The sequence below is a fragment of the Ambystoma mexicanum genome, chromosome 1q, assembly GCF_040938575.1.
Source record: "Ambystoma mexicanum isolate Mex_15411 chromosome 1q, UKY_AmexF1_1, whole genome shotgun sequence".
Taxonomy (NCBI): Eukaryota; Metazoa; Chordata; class Amphibia; order Caudata; family Ambystomatidae; genus Ambystoma; species Ambystoma mexicanum.
The window spans coordinates 641,714,743-641,728,062 of NC_090922.1; the positions used below are offsets into that span (position 1 = coordinate 641,714,743).

At 51.1% G+C, this 13,320-nt stretch overlaps 1 protein-coding gene across 1 annotated transcript in view; it reads left to right on the plus strand.

Annotated features, from left to right (window-relative positions):
• Window positions 1–13,320, plus strand: part of KIF14 (kinesin family member 14) — a 1,355,767-nt gene that overhangs the window by 356,519 nt on the left and 985,928 nt on the right. The gene's annotated exons all lie outside the window — the stretch shown is intronic.

A 13,320-nucleotide genomic window follows, 5' to 3' on the forward strand; every position in this document is an offset into this window, starting at 1 on the left:
GGGTATAGTAGAGTTTTATTGTGCAGAAAAGGATTTGTTCCAAAATACCTGTTGGGGCTATCCTGGGGCTGTGCTTGTTAAAGAGGGGAAGCAGATTCCTATTTGCTATTGCAAAGTATCTTGTTCAACTCAAGGTTCTTTGTCTATCAGGGAAGAGGGGCATCTGAAGAATTTTTCATAATGGGTTGGTTATGTATTATGGGGTGAGTGGTTAGTCCAAGTGGGACATATTGATGTTTAGAATCATCAAGACTCTGAAGGGTCAACGTTGGAACAATCTACTGTACTTGTTTGGCTGTGAAAGAAAAGTTTTTTATTTGTTTTTTTTATTGCACAGTATATGACCGGGCATGTGTCAAAGGGCATGCTTTTGTGGAGCAAAATGCATTATTAGGTTTACAGTATTTTCATTCTGTAACCCGTTTTCCTGATTACAATACAGGTATGTGTAGCCTTTACTTCTTAAGACAACCTTATTCCATCACACCCCTTGTAAAAACTGTCTATCAGCGTTCTGCAGTTTGTTCACCTGGGAGAATTACAGGAGTGGGATAACCTTTTCTGTGCCTCTCAACAAGTGAAGGAGTGCTGAGGCTTGTTACACATGTTGGTCCCCACATGGTAGGATGGGAGGTCAGGTGGTGTCCCTATATGCAATACTCCTGTATAGAAATACTTCAACACAGAATCCAGAAATGATGAAAACAATATCTACTCCAACCAGAGCAACAAGAGCTTTTATATCTGTAACATATATCACACACGTCCTCACAAGCACACCAGCTCCCAGACAAGGTTCAAGGGTCTTTATTTTTATTTCCTGTGAGCCTAGTGGCTGTCCCTCTCTAACCTAGGAATGGGCAATGCTTCCCTAACCCAGACTTCCTTCAACACCAGATTGTTGCTAGTGATTGCAAATCCTACTCTCTAATAGCTATCAGTGATGGCCTAAATGTTAATGAATTATCTAGCTAATCTCACTGAACAATCTAATGTTCCTATGCAAACAACATTCTCTAAGGTATGAGTTTAAGGGTTGTTGTGTCTTCCAGACACAAGTCGTCACCCTCTATGGTTCTTCTGCTCTCAGTTGTTCCTCTCCCTATATCTGTCCCTCTCACTTCCTCCTCCATCCTACTCACACCACCATTTTTGCTCTCTCCCTCGCTTTTCCTCTTCCGTCCCTCCATTGTTCCTTTCTATATGGACTACCGCCACCCTTTGATATTACTTCCTACTTCTGTCCCTACTAACCTACACCTGATTTTACCACTTCCTATACCACCTCTTCCCCACTACTACTCCTTCCTCTATACTACTCCCCCACCTGCTTCGCAGTCACCCTCTTTCCATTCCCTCAATCTCTACTCTTCTACTACCATTCGCATTCAACTTACACACACGTTCACATCACAGTACCACTTTCTCTCATCAGCCAATACCTCAACTTTTCTAGAAATCTCCTCCATGGTCCTCAACACCATCCTTCCCGTCTCTGCTCACTTGGTCTGCCACCTCCGACTTCACACGAACAACCCACACCTTCCTGTTGTCCCTTTATATATTCCAAACCCCGGCCCCCCACCCCTCCACCTCTGTAACCCCCTTATGTCTGCATTGGCTCTGCCAATCTCTTACTGCCTTCGCCACCCAGGAGATGTTACAAACAGTAAAGCGCATACAAGGGGTGGGGGGCGGGGGGTTGTCTAAGCTCCGCCCCAGTTTTTCATATGGGCCTGCCATGGATTAGTAATGGTAGTCAGCTATACTCTGTTACAGTTTGTGATAGTGTCTGGAGGCAAAATGTGACAGTTGCTGTTAGCGAGTCACTGTGCGCCTCCATACCTGGTAAGGAGCATTTGCGGCATGCAGTCTTCTTTCTCAAGGTGGGTCCATAGTTGTGATGCAGGTAAGCGTTGCTGCCATAGTGGTTGACGGTATTCTACCCCTGCCTTAGTTCCTGCTTTTATGTCGCTCAGTGGTTCTTTGTAATTTCACTGCCGGTTGTGGCGTGCTGACATTGGAGTCCCCAGAGCGTCGCTGTTGCACTGCTGGCCCTCTGGTTAGCTGCTGTGGCTGCTGGTTCTTGTGGTTCTCTAGTTAGGATATATAAAAACTTCCCAGCATTTAAAGACATAGGTATGGGGTGATCATGAGTGGTACTACAATCCATTACACCGGCACATGGGTAAGGGACTGGGGCCATGCCAACTCCACCTTTCCCCTCTTGGGTAGAAATGGCTCTGGTTTTAAACTTGGTAGGCCTTGCAGCCCAGACGACTTGGAGGTTCCCCCTCCGAGAGGTTCAGGCTACTGACCCTGTCTCACAAAGGCTTCGGACAGGCATGACCAAGCAGTTCTCAGGATCAGTAACAGGAGAAATTCTGCAACCCAATTTTAAACACTATCAAGGTGTCGAAAGAAGTAAACCTTGGTTTTTATCTGAACTCCACCTTAACTTTAACTCTACAAGTTAACGCCACTGCATCGGCCGCAGCCTACACATCCAAGCTCATTGATGCCTGTAGGTCATTCCTCTCACCTGACAGCTTCATTACCCTAGCCAGATACCTCCTATTGACTAGACTATTGCAATGCTATGTATGTGGGCACCAAGGTCCAGAATATCAAAAACTAGAAGTTCTCCAGCATGGGGTCTGGCATGGATTCACATGCTCATGAATATTCCCCGTCGTCAGGCTAGGAATCCTCGGTAAAGACAAAATCAGTTTCAGTTTCCGAACGGTTTTTCTCCTAATATAACCAATCACTGCTCTCTGGGTCATACTGCCCGCAGCCAATGACTGCCCTCTACCTAAGCCCCTCCTCTGGCAGCCATCTTCAATTTTTTACCGCACGTTCAAGTGTTGGGAGTCCTCGTGCTATAGCTCTCGAGCTTTTACTGCGTTTTGCGATTTTTTTCAAAGAGTTTACTCTCATTTTTTCAGTCAATCGAGCCTCAAGCTTCACCGTTTCTAGGGGACCCGTTTCGGAATTTCCTACGCCCCTCAAGGGTGAGTTTACATCGAATTTCACTTCTTGGAGGATTCCAGAAGATCTTTGAGGCCTACCACGCGTGGACATGGCCCAGGAGAAAGGAAACATGACACCCCTATCCAAGCTTTTCAGGAGCTGCCCTGGATCTGGATTACAAAATGTCTTCAAGGAAGATGAGCACTCTCGGTGCCTCTACTGCCTTCACAACAACAAATCGCACATGGAAAAGGTCTGTGCATTTTGTAAGAATATGTCCGAACAGACAATGAGGGATCGTTTTACTCGACTCACCAACTGGCTGGAGGGGGAAGAGCCCAGCCGCAGGTGAGACGAAGTCTGAGCGGTCTTCTAAGTGCACTGGGAGCACCGATCGGTCGGGCTGTTTGGCTGCCAGGCAGGGCGCGATGTCACCGACGCCATCAACTGTGAGCCAACGCTCTGGCTCTGGGAAAAGGAAGTCTGAGAACCCGGGTAAACTTCGGGAGAAGTCCCGGTCTATCCCAACCGGCGGCAGCCGAGGGGGGGCGAGGCAGCAACCCCCCCCCCCACCCCCAAGGTGAAGGCCTCGATCAAGGGAGTCATGGCGGCCCTGGCGAAGCCTGCAGAGGCTATCTCAGTGGAGACGACCTCCGGGCCTAGAGTTTCCCTGCCACCACAGAGGGAATCCTCTTTTCAGCCTATCGATAAGACCCCTGTGAAACGCCGGGCGGAGAAAGATTGGGGGGGCACGGTAGACATTACGGACACAGATAACACCTCTGAAGATGAGCTGGCTGGCGTCGCAAAGATCCTGGACAAGAAGTTTGAGGAGGTCCGGTCCTACGGGAGGGATCCCGACGAGGAGAACAAAGAAAGCGACAGTGGTGCCGACGAGGAGCCACGGACCGTGGAGGAGACGGAGGATCCTACTCCCCAACCGTCGCAACCGGTGCCTATGCCACAAAACAACTCGGGAGCGATCTTGATGGCTATTCAGGCCTTGTGTACGGAGATGAGGACAAGGTTGCCCTTACCCCCAGCAGATGAACCAGCAGAGCCTGGACCGGCGGGAAGCCCACCGAGCAAGAGGAGCCTAGTCAATAACCCTCCTCCTCTCCAGCCTTCACAGCCTTCCCAGCCTTCATCTCCTTCCCCTCCACCGAGGGATGGGACGGGAACGGAGACGGCGACGGCGAGGACAGACGACGACAGTGATGACGACGGAATGGACCTCCCTTCACCACCCGCTCGGGCCTCCCACACCCCCTCCCCCTGATGAAATTGGCTCCTTCCACGCCATGATCGCCAGGGCATCTGAACTCTTCCAGCTCTGCCCCGAAGAACAGAAGGAGGGGTTCCTCTACCAACGGCGGGAGGCCAAGAGGAAGACTGTTCACGCAGTCCCGTTACTGGTCAACATCTGGAACGATGGGCTACTGCTCCTGAAAAACTCATTCAAGTCCCCTGCTAAGAGAGACCGGTACTTGAAGTAACGGGTCCCGCACTCCGCCCCTATGTGCCTCAGGGCACAGCCGTCCCTGGATTCAGTGGTCTCCGCTGCGGCCAAGAAGAAAGCGGCGGGGGCGACGGCTTCAACTTAAACATCCCCGGCAGACGGCGAGGGGAAGAAGCTGGACGCCATGGGACGACAGGTCATCTCGTCATCAGCAGGGACGATTAAAGCGGCCAACGCCCTCGCGATCGTGGCACGCTACGACGGGGAGCTGTGCTTCAAGATCGCTCCCCTGCTGGACTTCCTCCCGGACGACAAGAGGGCTGAGGCCCTAGTAATCCAACAGGAAGGCGAGGTGGCTTCGGACCATGCCATTAAGGTGGTCACGGACATCGCCGACACCAGCTTTCATCAGATGGGCAACAGCATTTGCCTTTGCTGGCACGGTTGGCTTAGGGCCACAGACTTCCGCCAGGACGTGCAGACCAGGGTTCTGAACATGCCCTTCGACAGAAACAACCTGTTCGGCAAGACAGTGGACGAGTCACTGCAGGCCATCAGGGGGGACACCGAGACGGCTCGGGCCTTGGGTGTTCTTCAACAATGGCTGTCCTTTCGGAACTTCGGAGGCAAGCAGGTTGCCTCCAAAGGATTCGGTGGCGGTTCCACATCGTACCGCCAAGCCGCCCGCTCCTCGTCGCAGGAAGCCTACAGAGGATGCAGCAAGACAGGAGGATCGCATCGTCGTCGCCAAGGAGGCCAAGGCGGCAAGGCCGCGACGAAACGGGAGTGAACCGGCCGTGGCGTCGGGCCCCCACACGAGCTCCCCGGTGGAGGCCGGCTGGTGAAATTCGTCAGCGTGTGGGAGTCCATCTCCACCGACCATTGGCTGCTGGATGCCCTGGCCCATGGGCACACCCTGGATTTTCAGAAAAGGTGCCCCTGCATAACGCCCGTGGCCAGGAAGGAAAACCAAGTCCCAAAACTACTTCTGGATGTACAAGCGATGCTAAGGAAGGGAGCCATAGCCTCAAAAAGGTTTCGGGGCGCCAGAGTGTACAACCGGAAGAAGATCGGCGGTTGCCGACCCATCCTGTACCTTCGTCGTCTGAACAAGTACATAAAGTCTCATAAATTCCAGATGGTCACCCTCCAGCACGTGCTGGGACAGCTGGAGGAAGGCGATTTCCTATCGTCACTGGACTTGGAGGATGCCTACTTCCACATCCCCATTCTAAAGGGACATCGCAAAGTCCTACGATTCATGATCCAGGGGCAGCACTATCAGTTCAAGACCCTCCCCTTCGGATTGAAGTTGGCGCCCAGGGTGTTCACCAAGTGTTTGGCACCGGTGGTGGCGCAGCTGCGCCTGCAGGGGATCCACATCTACCCCTACCTGGATGATTGGCTCATCCGACCAAAGTCAAGGGAACTCGCCGTCTAGCACACAGCGAAGACCGTCTAACTGCTCACGGATCTGGGATTCTCGATCAACTTTGCGAAATCCCACTTGGTACCGTCGCAAGTCGCCCCGTTCCTCTGAGCCAGACTTGACACAGTGGCACGATTGGCTTCACCGTTGGAGGAAAGGACAAAGGCCATCCTGGGCAAGGTGCAATGGCTGTTGACCATGGACGCGGCCAGGGTGAGGTCCATCAAGTCCCTAATCGGCATGATGTCCTTGTGCATCTACCTTGTGCGCCTGTGCAGGCTGCGCATGCGACCACTGGAAGAGTTCCTCGACGCCCGTTGCATGCAAGCAGTGGGCAGTTTCGAAGACAGGATCTCACTCAATGAGACCTTCCACCAAGCGATCCGGTAGTGGGGCACCGGCGCACCTCTCGCGGCGGGCATGGACTTCCAGACCCCGGCACATCAGGAAACCGTGACGACGGATGCCTCCCTGGAGGGATGGGGGGCGCACACAGAGATCTCCACGCAAGAGGCCTCTGGCTCCCGGAGGAGAGGTCACTACACATCAATGTCCTGGAGCTCCGAGTTCTGGGCCCTCCGGTTGTTCCTTCGTTCCTCAAGGGCAAGGTGGTGAGGGTCTTCACCGACAACACCCACGATGTTCTACATCCGGAAGCAGGGGGGCACCAAATCCCCAGCCCTATCCAAGGAAGTACAGGATCTGTGGCACTGGGCCATCTCCCAAGGGATGTTTCTGGTACCCTTCCATCTGGCAGGAATAAAGAACACCATCGCCGACTCACTCAGCAGCGAGCTGCGCTCGTGCCATGAATGGGAGCTGCGGCAGGATCAAGTGGATCTCTTATTCCGACGATGGGGCAATCCCCAGATCGACCTATCGGAGACGAACGCCAAGTGCCGGAGGTTCGCCAGCAGGTTTCCCTAGCCGGGGAGCATGGGCAATGCCTTCTCATTCCCCTGGGACGGCCTGTTCCTGTATGCGTTCCACCGTTGCCGTTGCTACTACGACTCATCAGTCAACTCAGACTGTCCCAGTGCAGGATGATCCTTGTCGCACCGACGTGGCCGAGGCAGATTTGGTTCCCGGACCTTCTGGACATGTCCGCATCCTCCCTCCCCCCCCGGGTCAAACTGCCGACGGACGCAGATCTTCTCACCAGAGAAGGAGGCGCCATCCTCCACCACGACCCAGGGTCGCTGAACCTGCAAGCCTGGCTCCTGCAGCACTAGAGTTCGGAGGGTACGATATCCTGGCAGACTGCAAGGAGGTGCTTGCAAAGGCCAGGGCGTCCTCGACTCTCAAGTGCTATGGACACAAATGGAAGAGGTTCTCTGTCTGGTGCCGCGCACAGAAGATTAACCCTCTGCGGATTACGGCCCCTCAAGTTCTGCCGTACTTGCTGTCGCTGGCCAAGGTTGGGCTGGCTCATGCCTCCAAGATTCATCTGACTGCTATCTCCCGCTAGACCAGAACTCCGGGGCAATCATCTCTGTGGTTCCATCGCCTGGTGAATGAGTTCATGAAAGGACTGTTCCGATTGTTCCCGCCGGTGAAGGCCCGGGCCCCGGCGTGGGAACTCCACGTGGTGCTGACCAGGCTCATGTGGCCACCATTCGAGCCGCTGCATTCGGCATCGTTGAAGTTCCTGTGGTGGAAGACATTGTTTCTTGTGGCCATCACCTCCGCACGACGAGTGGGAGAGATCCAGTCCCTTTCATGTAAACCTCCATAACTGACTTTCCACGAGACGTGGGTGGTGCTGAGGACGCATCCCCTCCTTCATGCCCAAGGTGCCATCGGACTTCCATCTCAACAAGCCCTTGGTGTTATCTGTTTTCTTCCCGTCACCTTCGTCGCCGGCCGGGAGGACTTTGCACTCGCTAGATGTGGCTAGAGCGCTGAAGTTCTACATGGACCGCATGAAGATCCTGTGGAAGACATCACAGCTGTTTGTGAACTTTGAACCTGTGAATCAAGGGAAGTCCCTCTCGAAGGCTTCCTTTTCCAGATGGCTCTCCAGCTGCATTATGCACCGTCACCGGTTGGCAAACCGACCCTTGCTCGGCCGTCCGAGAGCCCATTCAACCAGAGCGATCGCTGCTACCACGACGTTCCTGTCTGGTGTGCCCCTGCTGGACATCTGCAGGGCTGCTACGTGGAGGTCGACGCACACCTTCACGAGATTCTACTGCGTCGACCGGGATGCCAGGGAGGAGTCCAGAGTCGGCCAGGCAGTGCTGCGCAACCTGTTCGCCAGAAGGTGGGCCTGGTGAGGAGGTAAGAGAAGCTTAATGTTTAGTTGATGAAATGCTTAATGTTGAGCCTTGCCACCTCCCGTGGTTGTGCATGTGTATACTGCTATGTATTCTTATATTCATGAGCATGTGAATCCATGCCAGACCCCATGCTGGAGAAGGAACAAGTTACTTGCCTGTACTGTTGTTCTCCAGCATGGGTTTGGCATGGAGTCACATGCAAACCCTCCCTCCTACCCCTCTGCGACTCTTCTCTTGGTCCTACTGCCACTTTACGTGCTACCAAATCTGAAGATGGCTGCCAGAGGAGGGGTTTAGGTAGAGGGCAGTAATTGGCTGGGGGCAGTATGACCCAGAGACCAGTGATTGGTTATTAGGAGACGGTTCAGAAACGAAACTGAATCAGATTTTTGTCTTTACCAATGATTCCCAGCCTGACGACGGGGAATATTCATGAGCATGTGAATCCATGCCAGACCCATGCTGGAGAACAACAGTTACATCTCTGCGACAAGACGGAACATGCACTGGCTGCCCATCCATGAGCGCATCCTATTTAAAACACTCGCCGTGACACACAAATATCTACACAAGCTAGCACATAAAATCTCACAGATAAATTCACTCCCAATCACTCCATCAGGCCCACACGCTGTGCCTATGCGCACCGCCTCTGCACAATACCATTCACGCTTCAGAATGCCAGAGGCAGCAGCTTCCCGGTGGTAGCTGCTAAACAATGGAACAACCCACCAGCAGCTCTAAGGTCTCGAAACTGCTATTGGACCTTCCGAAAACACTCAAAACCTGGCTCTTTTCAGAGAAACTACTAAAATAACATCATCCTACAAACTCTCATTGCATTCATTTTTTTACAGATGACAGCCCACCCCTGATGCACTATTGTATTTACTTTTTATCACCTTATTATACTGTAACCTTGTAACTTGATATGTCATGATCACACTTTTGTATGATACTGCATTAATGACTAGAACAATCTTTCAACTATGTAACCTTGCAACTTGCTATCTGTCAAGAAAAGCACATGGATGCCTTCGGGCTAGGTGGGCGATACAAGCTGCTTAATAAATAAATAAAGATGAACTTCCTTGTCCAGCAAATCTCATTACTGCGGCTAACATTCTGTCCCCCAATTGTTAGTCCACTCATCACATACTTACCTGTGAGCGAACGTGACTCACTGATGGAGTGGCTCTTTGCGATTCTCACTTCCAGACCCCATTATCCAATGTGTTGCCTGTCTTTAGATCATCCTCACAGAGATATCTGTGGTTAATCTTAATAGAACATTGTGTATTGTATATTCATCCTCATGGGGAAACTAGTTAATCTTGCTGCAGGTAGCCTGTGGCCCGCTGCTGTTGTGGGTAACTAGTTACTTCCTGTCATGTCATGTGGATCTAAATCAACAGACTAGTCCATGCCTGGTTTGGCATGTTTATAAGCATTAATTTTGCTTTTTTACTAATTGCTAGATGGAAAAGCAAAGGTAATTGGGAGATTTGTGCGGAACTGTAACCGATAACCCCCTCCCCTGCGATAGTCTTGGGTTGTCCCTGACTTTCTTTTCACACCCTGTCCCCAAAATATAAAGTAAACCCTTCTTCTCGGCTCACACCTCAAGCAACAGACTTTGGTTCACAGTTCTACCAATTACAGCATCTCTTTTCACAGTTCACATAAAATGTGGGGTCCTCCTTAAACAGTCTCTTTACTTCATATTCGAAAAGGTTCTTGTGACTTGTCCACCTCTGGTCTTGTAGGTTCTGTGACATTTTAGTGCCTCGGCCAAGCTGTACAACACTAGGTGCTTCTCTTCTAGATTAGAAGACCAAGGACTGCCCCAGTTTCCAATTTTCTCACAGGGAATGTTAAGGGGGCCTTATCCGTTGCCCTTTGGTAAAGTCTTCTAGCTTTGCTCTGTCCCTCCTCCCTGTTTATCTTACTCTTCAACACCACGCCATGTGCTAGTTCCTTTTCTCACTTTTGGTTAATCCCCCTTTTTGTTGGAGTCCTCTAACCCCACCTTGTTTTTTCAATTGTAGCTAACGCTGGACGTTTCTCTCTGCTTCTCGGCCTCCTCCTTCTGGTTCCTTGCTGCCACCACATGATCACCTTTTGTCAGTCAGTATTCTTAAACATCACGTGCATCCAGACAAAAAAAACATTTGAAGACACCTTAAACATTCTAACCGAAGATAAAAAAACATTTTCCATGTCTACTATATAAAATGCATACATTCAATCCTAAAATACAATTTTAGTAAAAATAAAACCAAGATAAAAACAATGTACAAAGATGGTAATTCATCAGCATTCTGCATCTACACTTTGGTCCGGCCAATCCTAATTGCAAAAACTGCCTTTAGGAATGGAATAAAGGACCATGAAACTGCTCCATCGTTGGTCCAAATTAAACAAATGAATGCCGGGCTGCATCTATATATATATATATATATCACTTGGGTGTGTTTCCTTACTCCGCTCATGTAATTTATCAGTGTTAGTTTGCCCTTTGCTGTCCAAATGGCAAAGTGCACCCTTGTGTGCCCTTCCACTACAACATCATCTATCATTTTAACAAACGGAATGAGCATGGATGTACACGGTAACCTTCACCTTCCACTATCACAAACATTCAGAATAATTTAAAATTACTACTTTCCACCCCCACGTCTCTTCACACAGGGCATGGCAATTCCAGTGTCTATGAACAGTCAATTTACTGACTCAATGTTTCACTCACTAAAGAACAAAATGCTGTAGGATGAATGCCTCCTCTCGAGCTAAAACTGAAAGTAGGTGCTGTAATTATGCCACTATGTGATCTTATGCCATCACAGGAACTCTGCAATGGAACAAGGTTGACAATTACGCGTCTACAAAGACGCATCATAGAGGCCCGTGTAATCGATGGATTAAACTTTGATACTGTTCTTATACAGCGCGCACCTATCATACCTTCTCATATAAATATGCCTTTCCAATTCAAAAGACTGTTTCCTATATGTTTAACCTTTTCAATGACCATTAATAAGTCACAGGGACCTACGTCCTCTTCCTGGAAGTGAATGGTGGTAATTCCGATATTTAAGAATGGGGACAGAAGTGACACTATGAAATACCATCCGATATTAACCTTTAAGATATGCTTGAAACAGCTATTAAATTGAACAGGCAAGTGTCAAAATTTGTTTAGGTTTCTGGAAGTCTTAGTCCCATAGAAAGATATAAAACGACTATTGATCTCTGGGGGAGCCCTTGGGTCTAGGGAGGAACAATGTCAATGATCAGGCCAGCTGAGCAGTGGATCCCGTCAACACTGTTCTACCTGAACCTCAAGATGGCATACACAGTGGAGTGGCTGGTTGCAGAAGTGTAAGAGCGTCTCAGAGAAAGGAAATGGCCTATATGAGACCGGTCTTGTGGAGGAGAGTTGATGGTACACTTTGAAAAGCACAATGCTGGACCACAGGAGGGAAGTTTCCATAGGCATGGGGTCAGGGGAGAAAAGATGATCCCCAGGATGTACTGGCCGAGGGATCAACAGATGACTTAAAAACATTTGGGAGTAATTTAGATTCTGATTCTTAATCTGCTTAGAATCACATGCTGTGCATTTAGTCGGACAGCTAGTGTATTTCATCTTTCTTTCGAGGGACTCCGACATGGGCATGACAGTAACACTATCCCTAGAGTGACGTGTAGTGTACTCAAAATCCCTCATGCGTGGAGGTCCCTCAGATTGCTTTTTTCTGCCCAACTAGTTGGTCGCCTTATGCGGAGCTCATAAGAGTTGTTCTCCAGCATGGGGTCTGGCATGGATTCACATGCTCATGAATATTCCCCGTCGTCAGGCTGGGAATCCTCGGTAAAGAAAAAACCAGTATCAGTTTCGTTTCTGATCTGTCTTTCGTAGTAATAACCAATCAATGGTCTCTGCGTCATACTGACCACAGCCAATGACTGCCCTCTACCTAAGCACCGCCTCTGGCAGCCATCTTCAGATTTTTACCGCAGGTTCACGTGTTGGGATCCTCGTGCTATTGCTCTCGAGTGTTAGTGCTATTTTTTCACGTTTTTTCTCAAAAACTTCGTTTTTTTCGGTCAAAAGAGCCTCAAGCTCCACCGACTCTCCATCCGATCAACGGGGACCCGTTTCGGATTCGTCTGCGCCCCTCAAGGGTGAAGATTCGTCGAGCTACGCTTTTGGAGGACTCCAGAAGTTTCTCAGGCCCGGTCATGGCCCAGGAGAAGGGAAGCTCGACGCCCGGAAAGCTGTTCAGGGTCTGCCCTGGATGCCACTGCCCTGGATGCCAGCTGCAGAACGTCTTCAAGGAGGACGAACACTCTCTTTGTCTTTACTGCCTACATGAGGACAAGACTCACGTGGAGAAGGACTGTGCGTTTTGCGACAACATGTCGGAGCGGACCATGAAGGACCGCCATCAACGTCTCGCCAACTGGCTAGAAGGGAAGAGCCCGTCCGGTGAGAAGAAGAGGAAGAAATCCGAGCGGTCTTCTAAGACCTTTGAGGACGCCCCGGCGACAGGGGTCCAACATAAGGCCAAGCACCGCGAGTCCGCTGGCACCGGGAGCGCCGAACGGTCGGGCTCTACGGGCGCCAGGCAGGGCGCACCCTCCCCGGCACCATCAACCACGAGCCAACGCTCTGGGTCGGGTAAGAGGAAGGCCGAGCACCCGGCAAAGCTCCTGGAGAGGCCCCGGTCGAGCTCGAAGGCGGAGGGGGAGCGAGGCAGTGTCCCCCCCCCCTCAAGGATAAGGCGGTGAGCGCACCTAAGGTGGTGAAGGCCTTAATCCATCCGGCCAAGCCCTCTATCGAAACTGTCGCGGCGGCCCTGGCTCAGCCTGTGGAGGCTACACCAGTGGTGGCGACCTCGGGGCTCAGAGTCTCCCTGCCACCTCGGAGGGAGTCCTCTTTTGTGCCCATCGATAGGACCCCCGTGAAATCCCCCGTGGGGAAGAAAAAGGGGGGCAGGGCGTCGTCGTAGATTCGGCCTCAACCTCGGAGGAGGAGCTGGTCGAGGTCTTAAGCCACGGCCTCGGCGTGGAAGAAGACCGGCCCGTCGGGATGGATCCCGACGCAGGGGACGACGACATCGTCGAGGGTACCGACGGGGCCCCTGATCGCCCGTCTGATTCCTCTCTGCCAGCGC